The sequence below is a fragment of the Chrysemys picta genome, chromosome 21, assembly GCF_011386835.1.
Source record: "Chrysemys picta bellii isolate R12L10 chromosome 21, ASM1138683v2, whole genome shotgun sequence".
Taxonomy (NCBI): Eukaryota; Metazoa; Chordata; order Testudines; family Emydidae; genus Chrysemys; species Chrysemys picta.
The window spans coordinates 16,809,458-16,832,355 of NC_088811.1; the positions used below are offsets into that span (position 1 = coordinate 16,809,458).

Here is a 22,898-nt window from a genome sequence, read left to right on the forward strand (position 1 = left end):
GCAGTTCTGATTCCAACCAGTAGGGGGCAATGGTAAAGATACCCCTAGTAAGCCCATTGCCATACACTGTGTGCGATACTCTATCCTCCCGGATTCAGGTACCTGATTCCCTACATTCAATGCGCAAGTCTTTCCAAATGAGACTGAAGAAGATCTATCATGACATGGAAAGGCACAAGCACCAGGAGGCCTCCACCTGTTCCAATGCCAACTACAGCAACGAACCACCAAAATGCACCCCAAGCCCACCAAGCATCATCTTTCCCCCGGCTAATGACAGAGCAGCACGTCCACATTCCCGGGGGGGAACCCATCGCTGTGCCCGGCTCCGAGCTCAAAGGAGGGCTTGAGTAGGACTTAGTACAATGGACCCTGTGTTGGCCGATCACAACCTAAATGCTCTGCGTGGCTCGCAGCAGGAGAGGGGCAAAAGGGTCCCAGAAAAGGCTACAGGAAGAAACATTTGGGAGACTTAAAGTTTATCTCAGCAAACAAATGTCCTCGCTGGTTTTCTAATTCCCTGCATTTTGACTCTTCCCCCTTCCAACGAAAACGAACAGCTCTGTTCATTGGAGAGCAAAATAACTGGAGCAACAAATACATAAATAAATACCTTCTCAAGGCCTAGAATAAAAGATGGGATCAGCCCGCCGGATTTCAGCAGGCTATCGGAGATGGGGAAGGCGGGTACTGCTTTGACAGCCAACATATGCTCCATAAGAGGCGGATTTCTCCTACAGCCAGTTCTTTTACCATCTGGCTCCTGCAAGCGAGTGCATTACGGAGGGGAATTAGTGAGTTAGATCCCCCTCTCTGAAATGACGGGTGGAGATCCCTAATTGCTACGGTGGTGTGGGGGGGAAAGATATCTGGTTGCTGTAAGGCAAGTGCATTAATGCAGACTCGAAACAGCGCAAACAGTAGCAGCTGTGCAGAGCTGTACCGCACAAGGGCCACCACTTAGGCCTCTGCAAAACATGCCTTATACCATGCCTCAAGGTGGCCTATTTCAAACAGCTGACCAGAAGGTGTGAGTATCAGCAGGGGGGAAATTAGTTTTTGTAGTGACCCATCCACTCCCAGTCTTTATTCAGGCCTAATTTGATGGTGTCCCGTTTGCAAATTAATTTCAGTTCTGCAGTTTCTCATCGGAGTCTGTTTTTGAAGTTTTTTTGTTGAAGAATTGCCACTTTTAAGTCTGTTGTTGAGTGTCCAGGGAGATTGAAGTGTTCTGCTACTGGTTTTTGAATGTTATAATTCTTGATGTTAGATTTGTGTCATTTTTTTATTTTTTATTTTGTTTTGCGTAGTGACTGTCCGGTTTGGCCAATGTACATGGCAGAGGGGCATTGCTGGCACATGATGGCATATATAACATTGGTGGACGTGCAGGTGAATGAACCGGTGATGTTGTGGCTGATCTGGTTAGGTCCTGTGATGGTGTTGCTGGTGTAGATATGTGGGCAGAGTTGGCACCAGGGTTTACCTTGATTACATTGGCCTCATTAGCACTACAAAAGTGATTTCCACCCCTTCTTGCCAACTGTTGAGAATAGCCCACTTCCACCTTAACAGATTTGGCTCGTTAGCACTGACCCCCCAATTGGTAAGGCAACTCCCATCTTTTCATATGCTGTGTATTTATACCTCTCTACTGTATTTTCCACTCCATGCATCTGATGCAGTGGGTTTTAGCCCACGAAAGTTTATACCCAAATAAATGTGTTAGTCTCTAAGGTGCCACAAGGACTCCTCGTTGTTTTTGCTGATACAGACTAACACGGCTACCCCTCTGAAACCTGACACCATTTGGGGTCTATCTCTTAAAGTCCCAGCCCCTGGAGGCATGTGATCAAGTGAGCATCTCAACTTTCCTTTTAAAAAAGTTTCTAGCCCTCACGGTGACGGGAAAAGGTTACAAATGGAATCTGAGTCAAAGGGGAAAGACGTTTTGTCGGAAAGCTCACCTAACCAGAGAGCGTGTCTCGAATAAGCTTACAAGCAGGCTACTCCCCAGGCCTGCCAATAGCACTGGGTTTGTGGGGCGTCTGACAATGCACGATTATCCCAGACTACAGAGGCTACAGCAGGGGTCTCAAAGTCCTGGCCCGTGGGACATCTGCAGTCCGAGAACCTCCCCACTGCACCCCGCGGAGGAGAGACACAAGCAGACACGCTGCCGGCAATCTCAACTACAGGCGCCGCCCCCGCAGCTCCCATTGGCTGACGGAGAGGGACAGAGATACTATCACTAGTTGCCGGGCAGAGTCAGCCATAGAGGTAGCATCATAGAACCTCAGGGTTGGAAGGGACCTCAGGAGGTCATCTAGTCCAACCCCCTGCTCAAAGCAGGACCAATCCGCAGACAGATTTTTGCACCAGATTCCTAAACGGCCCCCACAAGGATTGAACTCACAACCCTGGGTTTAGCAGGCCAATGCTCAAACCACTGAGCTATCCCTCCCCTTTTTTCCCCACAATGAAAACAAGTCAAAATACCGAACACAACTATCTGATGCACCCCTGGCTGGTTTCAACTGCTCAGTCACCGAGGCCAAACATCAACAAACTGACAGAACTGAAGCGTGGCCAGGTGGCTGGCCAACACTAAAAACTCGCTGGCAGGCGAAGAACTGTATAAAGTTGTATGACAGTTTTATTATTTCTAAGACATTTGAAATAAAAAATACAATATAAACGTTTTCTTTTCTGAATACCATCTTCAGTGACATGATTGGCCCGCTGGGAGGATCTGAGGACTGGCGCTGGCCCTAAGGTAAACTGAATTTGAGACCCCGGGGCTACAGCGTTAGAAATGGTGAGGTAGGATGGTTTTGTAGCTAAGGCGATTTTAGTTTTATTTGCAGATCTTCCACAGACTGCTTGGGCGACCAAGCCCTGTCCATAAAGTGGGCACAATAATCCTTGTCTGCCTTGACTATTCAGACCGTGCAGGGCAGGGCTTCTCTCTCACCACAGGTGTGTACAACACCTACATAATGGGGCCCCCACCCTGGCTGGGGCCACCACGTACTAGCACAGTACAGCTGAGTGTAATCAACCCAGAGCTGTAATATGGGGGACTTTTTAGTTCATCTTAGTGAATGACATTTTAAAAAGACATGTTCTCCCTAGCAAGTAAAGGGGAAAAAATTCAAAACGAGGAAAGTTGGAGCAACTGCTGCAGCATGCCAGCCCCGGTGACTTAATACTCGTCTAGGAACAAGCTGGAAAATCTTCTTTATTCGTTTATTTTTAGCCTTTATGCTCGATTGACAGCTTCCAGGTGTTAGAACTGCAGCCAGTGTGCTCTGTTGCCATCCTCTGTTTGCTCTGTTACTTTCCTTGCTCGCCACTAATCATGCAGGCCAATTTCATCTGCCTGGGTCTCTCTAGCAAGGCTCCGATGTTAACTCTATTTGCTCTAGGGCCTCGGTCCCCTCCACATCCCCATGAAGGCCGGGCCTTCCTAAGCAATGGATTCCACACCAGGCATTCAGCATGCAGGGTACCCGGGGATGACACAGCATAGTCGAACTACAAACGGTTTCCTTGCACCACGAGCAGAAAGAAGATCAGATGTTTCAGCCCGAGCTGCCCTTCATGGCTTTGAAGACGAAATGAAGAAAACTAGACTATTTCAGCGATTGTGTTACGTCACAATACGGCACGTCGCTAGCAGTCGTGTATATTGTGCACGGCTGCGGTGCTGAGAGAACGGCGAAATAATACAAATATAAAAATGAAAAAAAAAATTCAACGAAATTTCCATCACTGCTGTGCCGCACAGGGCACCGTCACAATCTGAAAGTATTTTGGAACCGACCTCAAACGTCTACTTCCCAGTTTCATTCTTGTGCCCCAGTTACACCATTTAAAGCCCCCTGAAATGGCCCTTTCCGTCATGGGAGCTTACAAAGGACTGGGGAAACTTCATATGGGAAATGACTATGCAGGAAGGAGTACTGCAGAAAGGGAGTTGGGGGTCATAGTGGATCACAAGCTAAATATGAATCAACAGTGTAAAACTGTTGCAAAAAAAGCAAACATGATTCTGGGATGTATTAGCAGGAGTATTGTAAGCAAGACACGAGAAGTAATTCTTCCGCTCTACTCCACGCTGATTAGGCCTCAACTGGAGTATTGTGTCCAGTTCTGGGCGCCACATTTCAGGAAAGATGGGGACAAATTGGAGAAAGTCCAGAGAAGAGCAACAAAAATGATTAATGGTCTAGAAAACATGACCTAGGAGGGAAGATTGAAAAAAATGGGTTTGTTTAGTCTGGAGAAAAGAAGACTGGGAGGGGACATGATAACAGTTTTCAAGTACATAAAAGGTTGTTACAAGGAGGAGGGAGAAAAATTGTTCTTGTTAACCTCTGAGGATAGGACAAGAAGCAATGGGCTTAAATTGCAGCAAGGGTAGTTTAGGTTGGACATTAGGAAAAACTTTTGTCAGAGTGGTTAAGCACTGGAATAAATTGCCTAGGGAGATAGTGGAATCTCTGTCATTAGAGATTTTTAAGAGCAGGTTAGACAAACACCTGTCAGGGATAGTCTAGATCAGTGTTTCCCAAACTTGGGACGCCACTTGTTCAGGGAAAGCCCCTGGCGGGCCGGGCCAGTTTGTTTACCTGCCGCGTCCGCAGGTCCGGCCGATCGCAGCTCCCACTGGCCACGGTTCGCCGCTCCAGGCCAATGGGAGCTGCTGGAAGCGGCGCGGGCCGAGGGACGTACTGGCCGCCGCTTCCATCAACTCCCATTGGCTTGGAACAGCGAACCACGGCCAGTAGGAGCCGCAATTGGCCGGACCTGCGGACGCGGCAGGTAAACAAACCGTCCCATCCCGTCAGGGGCTTTCCTTACACAAGCGGCGACCCCAGTTTGGGAAACACTGGTCTAGCTAATACTTAGGCTTGCCTTGATTGCAGGGGACTGAACTAGATGACTTATCGAGGTCCCTTCCAGTCCTATGATATCACCCAGCAACCTCTCCCAGACAGCACTGCTGATCTTCAAAGGCAACACTGTTCAATATTTCTCCTGGGGAACTCAGTGGCCAGGCAGCAGGATCTGCTGCGGGAGGAGGTGGAAAACGGATGGGATTCCATTATCATCTGATGAGGAAGAAGCCGCAGAAGGATGAGGTGGGTTGGGCTCCTTGGGCCATTTTAATCAAGTTACAGAACCCTGCAGCACAATAACACAAGCCAGCCAGCAGGGCGGAGCAGTCATGATTTTACTACCACGCTTATCCTCATGCTGTCTAGTTGCCCATCCTGAGCTGTGTTTTTAGGAATACGGAGCACCTGCTACGCCCACTGCAGTCCAGGGGATCTGCAGCTGCTCAGCCCCTCTGAAAACCAAACCCAACGGCACCTTCCGTCGGGCACCCAAGAATTGAGATGCCCAAAATGGAGTCATCGACTTTAAACCCAGGAGGGACCATGAGATTCTCTAGCTAGTCAGACCTCCTGCACCTCAGAGGCCACCAGCACCACCTGGCCACTCCCCACCAAGCCTCACAATCGGAATTAGACCAACGTATTTCAGCCCTTCGGCGACTAAAGGGTTGTGTGCCACAGACAGAGAACACCAGTGTCCGAAGCCCCTGCAGTGGCAGGGAACAGAGTAGGTGAGATATACCCAGATAATCCTGGCAAGCGACCTATGCCTCACACCGCAGAAGAAGGCAAGAAAACCCCCAGGTCCTGCCTGACCCCACATATGGTAATCAGTTAGACCCTGAGCATGTGAGCCAGAACCAGCCAACCAAGCATCCGAGAGAGAATTCTCCATGCCACTTCAGAGCACCAGCCCACCCCATCCACTGTTTTATCTCCAGCCATGACCATCTCTGATGCCTCAGAGGAAGGAGACAACAGCAACAACGAAAACCAAAATACACTGGTGGGGGGAAGGGATTGCCTTCCTGACCCCTGCAGGTGAAGTCCTAGAGCATGAGATTGGAAATTTTGGAATGTTTTGACATCCCCTTCAACTAGGGTGACCAGATGTCCTGTTTTTAAAGGGACAGTCCCGTTTTTTGGGACTTTTTCTTATATAGGCACCTATTACCCCTCACCCCCTGTCCCATTTTTTCACAGTTGCTATCTGGTCACCCTACCTTCAACATCCAACAGGTCAGCATTAGGACTGCGATTAAAACTCATACGTTTCCCGCCTCTGGAGGGCACGCTCCAGTGACTGGACAACGCCGTGTCCCATGCTGTCTCCAAAATTATGCAATTTTAATCAAGAACGCTGTTTTAAGAAGGCAGGGCTCCAGGTTCCCACGGTCGGACTGTTTGTTTTATTTTAGAATTTATTTATTACCACAAAACCCCCATTAAAATCTGCCCTCCGGCTGGCTTTCCTGTTGGCACTTGCTGTCTAATCCCTCCAAATTACAACCGGTGTCACTTGCGTCTTTCAAAGCACCTTCTCATGCACTTGACTGGTCTTTAAAGAGAGACATCCTTGAGTATTTAAAGGAGACTTTCAAGAGGGAAAAAACAATCAAATGGGCTTGTGCACTTTTCTGTTTCTCTGTAGTGAATAAAGAACACCTGGAAAAACTTTATTTTATTGTGTTACGGTTTTCTTTCTTCTCGTTTTTTTTACAAGAGAAATTCATGTATTACCTGCCCAGGAAAAGTCTCTGATTAGCAGGACCAGTCCTGGGTATTTTGTCACACAGGGCAGAAAACAGTCCCGATGCCCCCTGAAAGGCCAAGCAAGAAACCAAACCAAAACAAAGCCAATATAGCACCCCCCGATGTTGATTTGATGCTCCCGGAAGTCGGTGCCTAGGGCAACTATCCTCACTGTCACCACTAAGGCTGGCCCGGATGTTTAGTGAAGACCTTACGTTGGGCTATCTTGGGTTCTGGGGTAGCGTGTGCATTTGAGCGGCTACATTAGCGCAAATCCCCAGTGTAAATGCATTACACTAGTGTAAAGACAAGGTCTGCACTAAGTTGCCAGCGTAAGTGACAGTGGTGGTGTTTGTTTACATAAGAGGGCTGTCCCAATTTCCCTAGTCTAGACAAAGCGAAATGACAACAGCACGTTATGGAAATTGAGAACGGAAGAGATTTTTCATCAGGCAGCTTAAAACTCTTTGACTGTTATTTTTGCCACCGCCTATTAAACGACAATAACTGACTCACATTTGGGATAAAAGAGTCTTTGTTAATCATTCAATAGCCCACCCATTCAAGTGAGGTGGCAGAGTTCAAAGTACAAATCCTTCAAGGCTTTGTCCTCCAGCAAAACGAGAGGAGACCAGGCTAGACATCACTGAGATTTTGAAGGTTGAAATGAAAACCCCTCTTTTGTTCTCTATTATACAGATGCAAAATACAGATGCACAGCCTAATTTTTAAAAAATCCTTTGCAATTCAGCTTTCAAGCCCTAGATTCAACCTACTGTATGTTGTCATTGTTCTAACATAGGGGGAGCGAAGGGGGGACTTCTCCCAATTCTAGAGAGATGGGAATGAACCACAAAATTCCAGTCTGGATTTTGATTATTCCCCCTACCCCTAATTCAGGAGCGATGCTTGGATCATGATTTTCAGTTCAGGCCTGTCACACAGGTAGGAGACAGCTGTAAAATTTGGATGTAGGTTCTCTGAATCCCCTCAAAGAATTGAGAGCATTTGGATCCAGGGGCATTTACAGAGGAAAGATGGTCTTGGGGTTAAGGCACTGGACTGGCTCTCAAGAGGTCCAGATTCAATTGCTGGCTCTGCTACAGCCTTCCTGTGTTACCATGGGCAAGTCACTTACAGGCCAGATTGTCAAAAGAGTTCATTGCACTGGATGCAGAATGAAAATCTGGCCACTTGGTCAGGTGCTGAAAATGGCCGCTGTTGGATGCTGATCTCTTTTGGAAATCTGGCCCTGCCTTTCTGTGTGCCTCAGTTTCCCATCTTAGACATTGGGATACTAGCACTTCCTCACCCCATAATGGGGTGTAGGGACAAATACAAGATGTCTGCGAGATGCTCAGATTCCATAGCATGGGAGGCAGGTAAGCAGGCAGATTTCTGATTCTGAAGGATCAGCCGTTAAATTTCACCAGGAAATAAACTGTCATTTATGCAGGATATGGCCGAAAACCGAAAACCGTTAACACTACGGTTACGCATTCCTAGCCCCATCAGCTCCGATTGTGCTATACCCACAAGGAACAAAACTGCATTGCATGGGCCCTTGCTCCGTTAGAAACACAAAAGACCGGATCCTCTGCTGATGCCAACTTCAGTGGGGCAACTCTGGTTTATACCACTTTTGGGGTCAGGAAGGAATTTTCCCCCAGGTCAGATTGGCAGAGACCTTGGAGGGGAAAGTGGGGAGGGGAGGTTCGCTTCCTCTGCAGCATGGGGCGCGGGGCACTTGCAGGTTTAAACTAGTTTAAATGGTGAGTTCTCTGAAACTTTAAGTCTTTAAACCAGGGGCGGGCAAACTTTTTGGCCTGAGGGCCGCATCGGGTTTCAGAAATTGTATGGAGGGCCGGTTAGGGGAGGCTGTGCTACCCCAAACAGCCAGGCGTAGCCCGGCCAATGCCCCTATCAGATCCCCCCTGCTTCTCGCTCCCTGACAGCCCTCCAGGACTCCTGCCCCATCCACCCCCCCCCCCCGCTCCCTGTCCCCTGACTGCCCCCAGACCGCCCACCCCTGACTGCCCCCTGCCGCCCCATCCAACCCCCCCTCTCCTTCCTGACTGACCCCCCCCTCCCAGGACCTCTGCCCCATCCAACCACCCCTTCTCCCTGACTGCCCCAGAACCCCTGCCCCCATTCAACCTCCCTGTTCCCCGCCCTCTGACCGCCCCGACCCCTATCCACACCCCCGCCCCCTGACCACCACCCCGAACTCCCCTGCCCTCTATCCAATCCCCCTGGGATGTGCAAAAGGTCAGACTAGATGATCACGCTGGTCCCTTCCGGCCTTCAAAGTCTATGAGGTGCAGCCTCCTAGCGCATGTGTTGTTTAAGAAAACTGATTTCAGCTACTGAGCCCTGTACATTTTAAGTTCCCTGTCCAGAGCCAGCATCTCCCCATATCAACACGCAAGTGCTGATCTTAATGCGATGTGGCTAACGCCAGGGTTTAGATAGCAACGCCCATATGACTGCTGATCCATCCCCGCTTTCCAACATCCATGGGCTGCAGTAAACATCCCTGGTGAAAGAGATAAGGACCTTTTATTCCAGCAAAAATAAACCCATGCTGTGCTCAACTCCGCTGGAGTTTCCTGATTCAAGGGCCAGCATCCAGACACACAAGTGTGAAACCCTACTGATCTAGGGGGAGGTGTGGGTGGGTTTGAAGTTTCTAGTTAAAATTCTGGCCTCTGAAAAGTTTTGTTTCAGGAGAAAAGATGCTTTGTTTCCTGCTTCCTACTTCCTCTGGGAGATCAAAGACTGAGAATGAGGGAAAAGGCTCTGATGGCGGGAGGGAACCCTTGGCTCTAGCCTCTGGATGGGAGAAATTGCACAGGCAAATTTACAAGGTTGCGGGGAGATCTGTCACGTAATAAACATGAGCTAGACATACAGAAGCAGGACCTGAATGACAGCTGTCCTGGCATGCAGCGGCTCGTGATGAAACTACAGGATAAACATATAATTACCGTTACACAAGCCAAGTGGAAAAATACCTAGTTGCTGCAAATGCATCACACCGTGCAAATCGAAGTGAGCAAAGCAGTCACACCCTGGAGGAAGTACAGGTGTCATTTCAACTGAACCTGGAAACAACAGTGCCACCTGGACTGAGGACATTTTCGGGAGAGCCGCACAGAAGCAGCACCGTGCTACAGAGGGTGAACTCACACACGCATGGGTGGTGGCCCGGAGATTCATTTAAGCACTGCCACCCATTCTGCAAAGAGCTGCTTTTAGCAGGAGAAATGAGACTAGGTAGAACCGCCATGCCTTCGTGTGTGCATAAGGAAAGCTCAAGCAAAGGTCATCCAGGACAGTTAGGAATAAGACCCTGCACTGAAATGTCAGCTCTGAAGACGTGCAGAAGCAAGGAGTGGATGGAGGCTGAATTCTACAGCTGAATCCAAAGCCCAGGGCATTTGGAACTTGGCGTTCAGACTCCATCCAACATGGAGAGAAGTTTGAGCTGCAAATTGGGATCCGAAGCTTGGGTGTCCGCTCAGAACCACTTGTGTCTAAAAGAAACCTCCCAAAGCTCTCCAGTTAGCCAAACCCGGGGAGGGAGGGAGGGAGGGGAGATACTGACGAGGCAGGTTGTAAATGAAACAGCCAATAGAGGCAGAAACAGTGCTGGTACTTTCACAAGGAAAAGGTACCCGAGGCTATTTCTTCATCAATCCCTCCCCTCAGCCAATGCAAGATTATTTCAGCATTTTACCCAGTCCGGTTTAAAGTGTCCCAAATGATCTGCTTCTGAGACGCTGCTCCCCAGCCCCAATCCCGCAAACACTTATGCATGTTCTTAACTTTTCCAGGGGAAGCCGTCCCATTTAGGGAGTCCTGGTTTACTGCTTTCCGTATCTACTACTTTTAGAGGAAAGCAGTTGCGACTTTGTGCATGCTGACGGGATTGGGGCCAACGGGGCGTTTTCTGCATGTTCACCAGTGCCCACAATGTGTCTTTGCTCAGTTTCCTCCCATACGCCCCGGTTATACCCTTCGGCCACCTAAACATTTGCTCTGTAGTTGCACTTTCAGCTCTTCATGGACACTGATGCTAACCTCCCCACTAGCCCTTGTTTAGCCAAGCTGCGCACTTGCAGGCCATTTACTCTTTCCTCATAAATTAACCCTTTGGCCCCCTTAGCCTCTTCTCCAAATTCCCTCTATTTGAGCAACACCTTTCTAGCACTGAGGAGCCCAGAAAGAGATGCAATACTGCAGATTCCGGGTCGGATTCTCATTTACGCCAAGGCCTCTTTACACCACTCTGGCAATGGAAAGGGGCCGTTATCTAAATGAAAATTAGATCCCTTATTCCTCAGTGTTTCCCGATACAGACAATCATTTCCATGATCCAGGATACCTCTGTATGTACACGCCCAAACGTGCATTGCGAGTTCTCCCCTAATGCGCCCTCTACTGTCACTCCTAGGTCATTTCCAACACTGACTGTTTTCCAAGGATTTCCTTCCTGATCTGCAGTTTGGATTCCTGCTTCCCGCTTTCCAGCCCGACTCTCGTTCTGTTATTCCCGGCCTGTATTCTCAAACTTGCAAGCTGTCAGACACGGCCTCAGCAAGCGCGAGGATACTGCACTTTGTAATCCCCGCACCAGCAATCCCCGGCCAGTGAGCCCTGGTGTTCCAGTCATTAATTTAGAATACGGACTGCGCTTGGCTTCATTGCAGTGCCATTAAAATGCAAAACTCCCCTGCACCGGGAAAGACCCAGTAGTCCAAACAACACGTTTAGTATCTAAAAGCACATTTCAGCCAGAACTAGGGCGGTGCACTGCACTCAACTGGACAAGATCTGGCAATGTAGCAGGACACAAGTATCATGCCTTTGGTTTCTGGGGAACTTCTTAGAACTATGGCCCTGATCCAGCAAAGCATGTGACTAGTCCCATCACATTGATGTCAAGTGGTCAAACTCACATGCTTGAAGTAAGGACATGCTTAAGCACTTTGCTGGATTGGGGCCCGGTAGTTGTGCCGATGATGTATGCGCTGCACGGGTATTAGCACTGCACTAGCTAAACGCCCAGTACCTCCTGTCCCAGCATGCAGCAGGCACAATGTAAAACCTGGAGTGGATTGCTCCCCTGTCTGTCTACATCCACGTCTTTGTCTTATGTTTAGTTTGGAAATTCTCTGAGGCCGGAACTGTCTTTTTGGGTGGATTTGTACAGTGCTTAGCACAAGGGGGTCTTGGGCCATGCATGTGGCAATACAATTAACACTCGTCATAATCTAGACCGGCACAGTCTGGTTTTTTGCCTTGTTCCAAAGACCATGTCAATCCCAAGACAGCTAACAAGCATGAACAAACCAGTTCCATCAGTAAAATGGGACCTGTCCTGATCTTTCACTTGAAACTTACATAGAACCTTAACTTTGAGGTTCACTAAGGTGCAGTTAGGTCACTCCCACACACATACACACCCCATTTTCACGTGCTTCTGCACCTCCTTGCATCAACCAGGATTTAAAACCAGAGGCAGTGAAACACCAGGGGGAAAATCTGGTATTCCTGAGCGATCTGGCCCTGAAGGTCAGAAGCGGGAAGGCTCTTGAAATCTCACAAAGGAGTTTGTTCTCTTGAGATTTTCAGCCTGATTTTTGAAACCAAAGAGGAAGTCATATGTCTAGTCGAAATAGACTGATTAGAGATGCTTAGCTGAACCTGAATGTTTAGTTCTTTAGCCAAAACCACCGATTGCCCTTTGAAAATTCATCATTATTACAGGTGTGCTGGAGATACGCGAGACGTAATGGGCTTAGGCTGCAGCAACGGAGATTTAGGTGAGACTCTCAAGTTACCGGGTAATTTGAAACCCCAAGTAGCCCAAATACAGGACTCAATGCAGTAGAACCTCAGAGTTATGAACACCAGAGTTACAAACTGGCCGGTCAACCACACACCTCATTGGGAACCGGAAGTGCACAATCAGGCAACAGCAGAGACAACAACCAGCAAATACAGTACAGTGCTGTGTTAAACAAAAACTACGAAAAAAATAAAGGGAACGTTTAAAAAAAAGATTTGGCACGGTAAGGAAATGGTTTCTGTGCTTCTTTCATTTGAATTAAGATGGTTAAAAGCTACATTTTTTTTCTGCATAGTAAACTTTTGAAAGACCCACCATAATGTTTTATTCAGAGTTACGAACATTTCAGAGTTTCAAACAACCTCCATTCCCGAGGTGTTCATAACTCGGAGGTTCTACCATAGATGAAAGAGAGGGTCAGGTAGAGTTTTATTGGGTGACATTGTATGGTGGATGGATTAATTATAGCATCCAGTCATTAGGTCAATGACTGCTTGTCTACCTATCATCTCTCTTTTGTTATCAAGATGTTGACTCTCTCCTCCGACCAGCCCATGCCAGCCTCCATCGACAACTTGTTAAATGTTGTGCTTTCTCCCAGGCTGCCCCTCACCCTTGGGAAGCATTTCCCGTAAGCATCGACAAAGCTACCTCTGTCCTTCAGACTCCGCCTTAAAATTCTCCTTTGCCGCGATGTTTACAAAACACTTGGCAATGGTTCGGCTGCGGGTCTGCTGCGACCACTGCCTGTCCTGCTAATCGTCCTATCTCACTGGGCTCCCCCATCTGCCTGTATCCATCTGTCACCCCTTGATATATACTTAGATTGTCAGCTCCCTGGGTAGGGAACCATCTCTTTGTTTTGTGTTTGTATAGGACCTAGCACAATGGGGTCCTGATCATAGAATATCAGGGTTGGAAGGGACCTCAGGAGGTCATCTAGTCCAACTCCCTGCTCAAAGCAGGACCAATCCCCAGACAGATTTTTGCCCCTAGACCCTTAAATGGCCCCTTTAAGGATTGAACTCACAACGCTGCGTTTAGCAGGCCAGTGCTCAAACCACTGAGCTATCCCTCCCCCATGATTAGAGCTCCTAGACGCTACCTCAGTACAAGGACATCAGCAGAGTTCAAGCCTTAGGATCTTCAGCACCAGAGCACTTGAGCTAGAGGAGTTAACTCCATAAGCTAGGAGCAGTAGTAGGCAGTTATTCGCTATTTCAATCTGCCACTAGAGGGGGACACAACATTCAGTCAATCTGTGGAACTCTGCCAGAGGATGTTGTGAAGGCCAAAGCTATAACAGGCTTCAAAAAAGAACTAGATAAGTTCATGGAGGATAGGTCCACCTATGGCAATTAGCCAGGATGGGCAGGGATGGTGTCCCTAGTCTCTGTTTGTCAGGGGAATGGGCAACAGGGGATGGATCCCTCGACAATTACCTGTTCTGTTCATTCCCTCTGGGGCACCTGGCATTGGCCATTGTTGGAAGACAAGATACTGGGATAGATGGACCTTTGGTCTGACCCAGTATGGCTGTTGTTATGCTCTTATGATACACTGTACATGTGACAAGCGTGCAACAGAGCAAGGGAGCAAAAATGTGACCAGAAAAGAATGAAAAGAAATGGGGAGTTGGCAAGGCAGGGAGACTGCTCCAGACAGCAGGAGATGCAGGGAAGAAGGCTCTTGCACCAGCAGCGCTGAGACGGGAAAGGGCCAAGTGAGGAGGCCTTGAAAAAGGGCCAGTTCATAAGGAGTGCGTTCTTCCAGCAGTCATCTCGTTCTTTCTCTAGGGCCAGATTCTGCCACCCCAGACTGAAGCAAAGCAGAACCTCACCCCGCTGACTTCACAGGGCCGGACCGTCTCCTTTCCTTGCACTGTGTGCCTTGCTCCGCGGGCAACCCCTGGAAATGAATGAAGCTGTTGGCCAAAGAGGGAAGGGAGGCAGAAACTGGCCCAATGGAGTGAGGTGCATAGTAAGGCACTGCTCAGCGTGGGGCAGAACGGAGCCCTGAGTGAATTCAACCAGGAGGGGACCAGGATCTGTCCCCACCGTGGAGCCCAGGATCAAGCGGAGTTATTACTGCTGGAAAGTTTCTGAAGCTGCTCCCCTGCCTGGCTGCCTGCCACACGGTGCTGTGACAATAGCGCGGTTAGAGCGCCTCCTGCTGGCCACGAGGAGGCAGTCCCGACTCCAATCAGGATGACGGCAGAAAAAGTGGGCTGGCAGAGGTGGGAGGACTCCTTAGATGGTAAAGCAACAGAGCGTCATAGCTTTCTAAAGCCAGGAGGCACCATTGTCATCTTCTAGTCTGAGCTCCTGCACAAAACAGGCCAAAGAACCTCACCCACTAATCCCTGCATGAAGCCCGTAACTTCTAGCTCCGAGAAAGACACCCACCCACTCTTGTTTTAAAGACTGTAGAGCAAGTGAGAGCAACTGGGGGGGGGGGGGAGAAACAGAATCAGAAGCAGCCCTTTCTCCTTAACATCTGCACAGCCTGCCTATGGGCCATCGAGCCTTTGTAGGGGGGATGGGGCTACAGCTGTTCCCAATCGCCCTAACCACCCCAGAGAAATTTCATCCTGCATTCGCCACAAAACTAGTTTGTTGTCTCAGGCCTTTTCCAGAAGCAGCAGCGGTTCAAATCCCCAGCACAGCCTGTTGTTTTTCAACATCCATTAGCCGCATGATTGAAGCTGCACAGCGACCGAAGCCAAGAAAATAGTTGTGACATTAAGCAAACGTTGGCTAGCCTGACCAAGCCAGCCATTCCACAGTGCAGGCCCTGGTAACCACCGTCAGCTCGGAAAACAGAGTGAAAAGGGGGCAGAAAAGTTCTTGGGTTTCAATCGCCAGCCAAGTCAAAAACATGTGACCTTTAAAGTTTGATAGGAGGCTAAACAAAAGGCCATAGAAAGGTAGAGACGGGCTACAATCAGCTAATGGACACCATTATTTACACATTGGTTTCATTGTTCATGAGGTCAAATTTCCGTCAAGCTTCCATGTCTGCATATCCCCTGGTGAAATTTGCCCCTGCTCGAAGCAAGTTCTGTTCTATTCTATATCTGTTGTTATACCACACTCATCACCGTAGTATCTGAGTGCCTTCCAACGCTGCACTGAGCAACAGGACTACACATCTGTCACTTGTTGTTTGTTCTCTCCTCTCCCCAGAGGGAGAAAAGTGTGGAGTGGCGTGTCCTGTTTTGGTAGGGGCGGGTTGACTGTTATCTGTTACATACAGTGGTTGCTGTGTGTTTATATTAGAGAAGGAAAGGTCGGAGAAGTCTGCCTTGCACGTGGAACGGAAAGTGGTGAGGTATGAGATAGTCCCAAGTTCTTGGGGAGTTCATAGTGGTGCACAGAGTCTAACGCAAAGAAATTTCACACAATCTCCCCCCCACACACACACACTGGATTTCACGTGCAAAAGGTGGATGCATGCCCCTTTTGTGCCTGTGACTCAGGTCAGTGCACCATCCTAGTGTGTGCACACAAATACCGCGCGAGCCACATGGGTGTGCACGCACTTGTACAAATACAAACAGCTGTATGCACAGCCTCGGCGGCCAGGACTTAAAATCCAGCCCCGGCATCTAAGCTCATCCCATCGACCGCAGACAAACAGAACAAATGGGGAGCCAAGGTGAGCATTTTGCAGTTGAACCTCAGAGTGGAAATGCACATTTCTCCCAGGCCCTAAACATGTTCTTGCTCACAAAGGAAAGAAAAGGCTCCTAGTTCTAAGTGACACTCAAAGCACATCTCGATTATGCCATCTAGATCATGCTGCCTACCAGAGGATCTCAGACTTTCTGAACCCCAGGGCTTCTTCCTGAGTTGGGGGGAGTGTGTCACATGCATTTGGGTAAAAACACAAGGCGCAATGTACATCCCTGCCAAAGTCTTCACTTGGAAACCTGTCTTACATGGTACAGCCCAACCGTCTGAGGTAGAACCCGAATGGCACGAAGGCCTTGTACAGAGGGGAATTCCGCCCCCCGTGAATAAAAACACAGGCTTGGCCGAACTCTGAGCCCGCCACCATCAACTGTTGATTCCAACGGGAAGAGCGCAAGGCCAACGCTGAGCGTGCATGCAAACCCCACCCTGAACTCCCGCGGAAAACAGGAAGCCTTCGTTCTTTATTTCGAAACCTATTGCGGGAGCTAGACACAGTATCGCATGGGACAGCAAGATAAAAACGCTGCCTCTGCACCCTCAGTCCTGACTGACAGCACCCCATCGTTCTAGTCCTGGGCTTCCCCCCGAGCTGTGCCAATCGGACAAGACTATGGGAGGGTTTTGTGGCGTGGGTAAATCACTTAATCTCTGTGCCTGGAGATTAATAATATTCCTCTTTCCCAGCCTTTGTCTACGTAGACTGGAGGCTCTTTGAGGCAGGGACTATCTCTCACTATGCGCTAGGCACCGTACGTAAACACTGGGACCCCGCTCTCAGCTGGAGAGCCTCGATGCAGCTATACCACCACCAGCTTTCTGCGTTAAAAACTCCTCTGGGTGAACCTGCCTTGGTGGGGCAAAACCCATGAGAGATCAGCTGGGCCTGGCCCAGGGTTCAAATGCTCGCACCTACACAGGACTTGCAGATCCTGCGTTTACAGGGTCAAATTGACAGGGTGGAAATCCGCCCTGCAAGATGGAGGCACAGTGGAGTAGGGATAGGAGGGGAGGGAGTCGTTGCTGGAGCACACAGGAGCTGACAATCCTCCCAGAATCCCTTTTGGAAGTTCCTAGGGTGTATCTCACTGATCAGAGGACGCTGCACCCGCCACCATTCAAAGCCCTTTCACTCAACATTTGTGCAGGTACCACAGTGGGGCCCTAGGAACCTTTGGATGCAGAGCCAGACACGCCACAGGACTCACATGCATCTTCTTAACTTCTGCCCTCGGTGCACATGCCCATCCCTTTTTCCCCCCAGTACTGAGGTGGTCTAAAGCTCATGGAAACCAATGAAAAGACTCGCCCTTGGCTGTGGCTCGGGCCCTAAATCCTGATGGCTTCTGCCCTCATCAAGTCCTGAGATACACTCATTCAGCTGATGAGCTGATCACAGTTGTCCTTGCCTGGCTACTTGCCTTTGATTGATTATCCAGTCCTCAGGGATTCCCACTGAGCAGATGGCCCTGCTCTGGAGTCCCCACCTCCTTGTCTTTGCTGTTCCCCTTGTGTTCAGCTTTTTTCTTTGTAAGGCACTTCCTCTGCAGGAGAGACACAGGCTGATGTTTGCCAGTCTGTCCCTCACTTGGTACCTGGCAATCTGACTGTTTACAAAGCCAGGCCCTCCTTAGAAATAAGGGCTTGACTCCTCCTCTCCATTCCTTTACTGCCAGCGTGCTCTGATATCATGCGATTGTTTCTTAAAGCGCTATCATCAGAAGTATTCCTGGCCATTTTTAAACAGTTTTGTGGGGTTTTGTTGCAATAATTCTTTGGAAGCTTGAAATGCAAAACCTGTTTCATCCCCTCCACATGGGTTTTCCTCTCTTACCGGGTTGTTATTGTAGGATGCTTATTTATTTTGATTCATAAAAATTCTACAAAGGGCATCTCTAGCCCTATGCTGTAGGGCCCAGACCCTCAAAGGTATGTAGGCCCCTAACTTCCATTGAAACTATTTGAAATCAATGGAAGTTAGGAAACTAAATACCGTTGAGGCTCTGACCTGTGTGCCTAAATTCATTAATTTACAATAACAAATCCCCCTCCAATAATTCCCTGTACTTACAATTTCCTGCCCACCCTATTTTCAAATGCCCGTGAGGAAATATTTACCTTGGCCGTACCCTGAAAGGCACCAGATTTTGCACTGATTTAGCTTGCACGTGCTCACTTCAGCCCACTGATCTATTATTGTCACATTGCTCAACACGAGTGCAGGCCTGGTGAGTAACTTTTAAAAATAATAGTGCCGCATTTTTTCCAAAACACTTTGCGTGTTCAATGGGCTGTGGGTCCAGCTCTGTGTGACTTTGGGGTGGGAAATCGGCCCGGGCAGAGTGGATTGGCACAAGGCCTATGAATCAGGCCGTTCCCGTTTAAGCCCTCAAAACAGGGTTTTATTTATGGCTGGGGCGATGCGCTGGCTGTCTGCGCAGGGCTGAATCTCACCTTTGGTGAACAGATGTGGGTTACAGCCACAGCAGATAGGTCCAGAGTTTGACCCATCCACTTTGCTAAGGCCCCTTTAGCACTGCAAGATTTTTAGAAGCCAGTTTGTTCTTTCCCCCTCTCTCCTTCCTCAGTTGCATTAATTTGGTTAGCAAATTTGTAAGCAAAATTAAAAGGATCCAATACAGAGCGAGATCTCAGAGGTGTTTCAGTGCCAACCAGATCCCGTGGCTGGAAGTTGAAGCTAGACAAATTCAGACTAGAAATAAGGTGTAATTTTTTAACAGCAAGGGCAATCAGCCATTGGAACAATTTACCAAGGCTTGGGGTGGAATCTCCACCACGGGAAACTTTTAAATCAAGATTGGATGTTTTTCGAAGAGCTCTGCTCCAGTTCAAACAGGGATTATTTCGGGGAAGGTCTATGGCCTGTATTATGCAGGAGGTCAGCTAAATGATCACAGGCATCCATTCTGACTTTATAATCTATGAAAAAGCACCAGTATCTTAAACCATGTTTGGAGCTGGTTCCAGCAACAACTTTAAGTGTTTTTAATCTCATCTTCCTGCTGTATTAAATCACGCTAAGCTCCAACCAACAGGTGAGCAGTTATGGAGCAGCGTAGGCAGATCTTGGGGCGGGATGCTATTAATACGTAACAGGATGCAGAGGTAGGGTCTGTGTCATATATGTAGTTTCCCATAGCTCAGTGGTTTGAGCAGTGGCTACTAAACCCAGAGTTGTGAGTTCAATCCTTGAGGGGGCTAGTTAGAGATCTAGGGCAAAATCAGTACTTGGTCCTGCTAGTGAAGGCAGGGGGCTGGACTCGATGACCTTTCAAGGTCCCTTCCAGTTCTAGGAGATAGGATATCTCCATTAATTTATTTATTTAATTTATCCATGACAGGGTGTATAATGGAGAAACAAGGTGGGTGAGATAATATCTTTTAGTGGACCAACATCTGTTGGTAAAAGAGACGACCTTTGGAGCTCCACAGAGCTCTTCTTCAGGTCTGGGAAAGGTGCTCAGTATGTCACAGCTAAATACAAGGTGGAGCATGTTGCAAGAAACCATTCAAAATGAAGTGGGCAATTAACACCTCTGCCAACCATAGACAAAGTCTACAAGTATGTAAACACAGTTTTTGTACCACTTTAACTGTATCCCTTGGAAATCTGGAGTTAAATCAGCCCAACCCTCCAGTGAGGACACAAATATACCAGTTTAAAGGCCTCATGAGACAGCTCATGGTGTCCGACAGCATCAGGTGGTCCAGAGACATCTACACGGGACACATCACAGGAAACCGCCCGTACCAGCTCGAGTAACCGAGACCGCTGACCAGGGAAATAACCCACTTCCTTCCCTGATGAACTGAGGGACGCACCCCACCCACGTACTTACTCGCTACACCAGGGGTTCTCAAACTGGGGGTCGGGACTCCTCAGGGGGTCATGAGGTTATTACATGGGAGGTCGCGAGCTGTCAGCCTCCACCCCAACCCCGCTTTGCCTCCAGCATTTATAATGATGTTAAATATATTTTAAAATGTTTTAATTTATAAGGGGGGTCACACTGAGAGGCTTGCTGTGTGAAAGGGGTCACCAGGACAAAAGTTTGAGAGCCACGGCGCTACATTGATCCTGACTTGGACTCTGAATACATTCCATGGGTGGCGTACCTGAACCCACTTATCCACTGACGCTTTAAAAACTCCCGCACCCCACTCTGGGTCTATGCTGGGTATGTGATATGTATGTATCTCGTGAACCTTGTAACCGATACCTGTAATCCCTCATAACTCGAGCCTGACCCCCAGATGTACAGTACCTTCCCTCTTAACTTGGGTATATTTCATTTGAAACATTAACTTTAATGAATTTTTTAGACCTTATTCCTGTACATTTAGGAGAATAAATTCTACCACGATAAGGCACCTCTATCCTGTATAACTGCTTGTGCTAGGGACGGTATCGATTTAACTATTGCATTTAAAAACAATCACTCCCCTCGTTGACATAGTTAACCCAGTACAAAAACTGTGCATAGACCAGACCTTAGTGGTAAGTGGCCTCTTGTTGGCAGGCTCCGCAGAAAGGCCAAGGACACTCTGAGCCCTACAGGTGAGCTCTCTGGGATAAGGTTGAGGCCCGCGGATGGATTAGTACGGAAAAGCTTCTACACGTTCTGGCTGTAGAGAAGATCCTGCCTAGGCAAACTCCCCTTCTCCAGAGCAGCTGACCTGGCCCGGTCTATCAGTATTAATAGGACATGAAAACTTTCAGAGATTATGATAAAAAATGATCGCTATTTTTCTGAGCCTTCCCCTTTCCTCCCCCAACCTCAGTGTTTGCAACATTTTAATTAACCGCCCGGGGGAGGATCTGCTGGGCCCTCATTACCACCACCGCTTGGCCGGGACTTTTGCCCACAATAGCAGGAAAGAGACGACCTTACCCTAAAAAGAGGCAACCATCCATGCAGGCATCCCCCTTCCTTCCCCCTCCCCTGCCCTGGGACAGGCCTTATTCCACCCAGCAGGGCTAGCTATCCACTGCAGCCCTGACAGGGCCAGCCTGGGGAACGGTTACATGTCCTCCGGCTTTGTGTCTGGATTCCCAGCGTGGGGCTGAAGGGCGGTCACAGCATTGCCCCCCAAATCCTGCAGCGGAGCCGGATTTTCAAGCCAGGGGCTGGGCTCCGGGGCCCATTCCTTAGCTGGAGGAGCAGCCGGTGGAGCTGTTTTCTTGGGCTGGGAGGGCGGGGGTGCGGGGTTCCTTGTGGCCACACATGCCATCGACAGAGCCCCCATCTAACCCTGGAAAGCAGCAGGAGGGACTCGGAGCAGGCACTTACCCCAGTTACACGCCAGCCTTTGTTGTGAGGTTAGACAGCAGCAGGCTCCCAGCAGCAACCCATGCTCCGATTGACAAGGCAGATCGCTCCTTGCACACACACACACACACACACACACACTCGTGTGTCTCCTCTAAATCTCTCCTCCCCCTGCCAGCTGCCAAAGGCCGGGGGGGGGAGGAAGGTCTCATCCACTCGCAGCAGCCCCGGCTCCAAGCGGCTCTCGGCTTTCCCAGCCCCGCTCTAGTCCGTGCACAAGCGGCGCGTCTCCCCCGGCCACTTCTGCCTCCGCTCCCGGCCAAGCCCCTCGGCTGCTCCCCGAGCCAGGAGCCGCCCGGCCGCCAATGGCAGCGCGCTGCGGCCACCCCCGTCTGCAGGGCCGCTTGGCTCCCGGCCGGCCGGCGCGATGAATATTCAGGAGCAGCGCCCCGGGCAGCGGCAGGCGGTGGCGGCCCACGTCAGAGGCCCCCCGGCTGGGAAATGGCTCGTTCCCGCTTTGCACCGGAGTGACTCCGGTGTCACTCCTGATTTACAGCCGCTAGCGGGAGGGTGACCAGCTGTCCCGATTTTATAGAGACAGTCCCGATAGTTGGGATTTTTTTCTTCTATAGGCTCCTATTCCCCCTGTCCCGGTTTTTTCACACTTTCTAGCTGGTCACCCTAGCTAGCCGTGCCCGGCGCACGGTCTAATCTGGGGGGCGCGCCCCCCGTGGGCCAAACTCTCCCGCTGCACCCCAGGGCGACTGATTTTTAGACCCTCTTCTTGTTAAGTTCAGGGGCGCGGCGAGCTGGTGAGGACCGGCAGGCTCGGAACACAGCCGCGGCCGGTGGACACTTCGAGCTGGCCGCCTGTTAGACACCCCCATGCGCACACACGCCCCCCCACTTCAGGGCCTGTTCCCCCGTGTCAGGTTGTCCTGGTGACAAGAAGATGGTGCAGCTCCCAACAACCACTTCCCACCCAGCTCTGCCGCTGCCCCTCAATCCTAGGGTTGCCAGTTTTGGTTGGACATATTCCTGGAGATTTAATCACATGATGTAATCTTTAATTAAAGGTTAATCTTTAATTCCTGGAGACTGCAGGCCAATCCTGGAGGGTTGGCAACCCTACTCAATCCTAACCCGCAGCCCCCCGTTATCCCAGCCCCACGCTCCCCACACACAGCTCTGCCAATGCTCCTCATCCTAACCCGCAGCCCCCCGTTATCCCAGCCCCACGCTCCCCACACACAGTCTGCCAATGCTCCTCATCCTAACCCGCAGCCCCCCGTTATCCCAGCCCCACGCTCCCCACATACAGCTCTGCCAATGCTCCTCATCCTAACCCGCAGCCCCCCGTTATCCCAGCCCCACGCTCCCCACACACAGCTCTGCCAATTCTCCT

General features: G+C 49.6%; 1 protein-coding gene across 9 annotated transcripts in view; it reads right to left on the reverse strand.

Annotated features, from left to right (window-relative positions):
• ARHGEF10L (Rho guanine nucleotide exchange factor 10 like) overlaps positions 1-22,898 on the reverse strand; it is a 195,690-nt gene that overhangs the window by 149,980 nt on the left and 22,812 nt on the right. Inside the window, exons 1-2 of one of the 9 annotated variants that reach the window (XM_065575082.1) lie at positions 21,515-21,969; positions 17,624-17,746 (exon numbers count right to left, since the gene is read on the reverse strand). The exons of 2 other annotated variants lie outside the window; for them this stretch is intronic. The gene's annotated coding sequence lies outside the window, so the exon portion shown is untranslated. Of the gene's footprint in view, positions 1-17,623; positions 17,747-20,714; positions 20,911-21,514; positions 21,970-22,898 lie in introns of those variants that run through there. 6 more of the 9 variants (XM_042852966.2, XM_065575086.1, XM_024111244.3 and 3 more) reach the window with 6 other exon arrangements.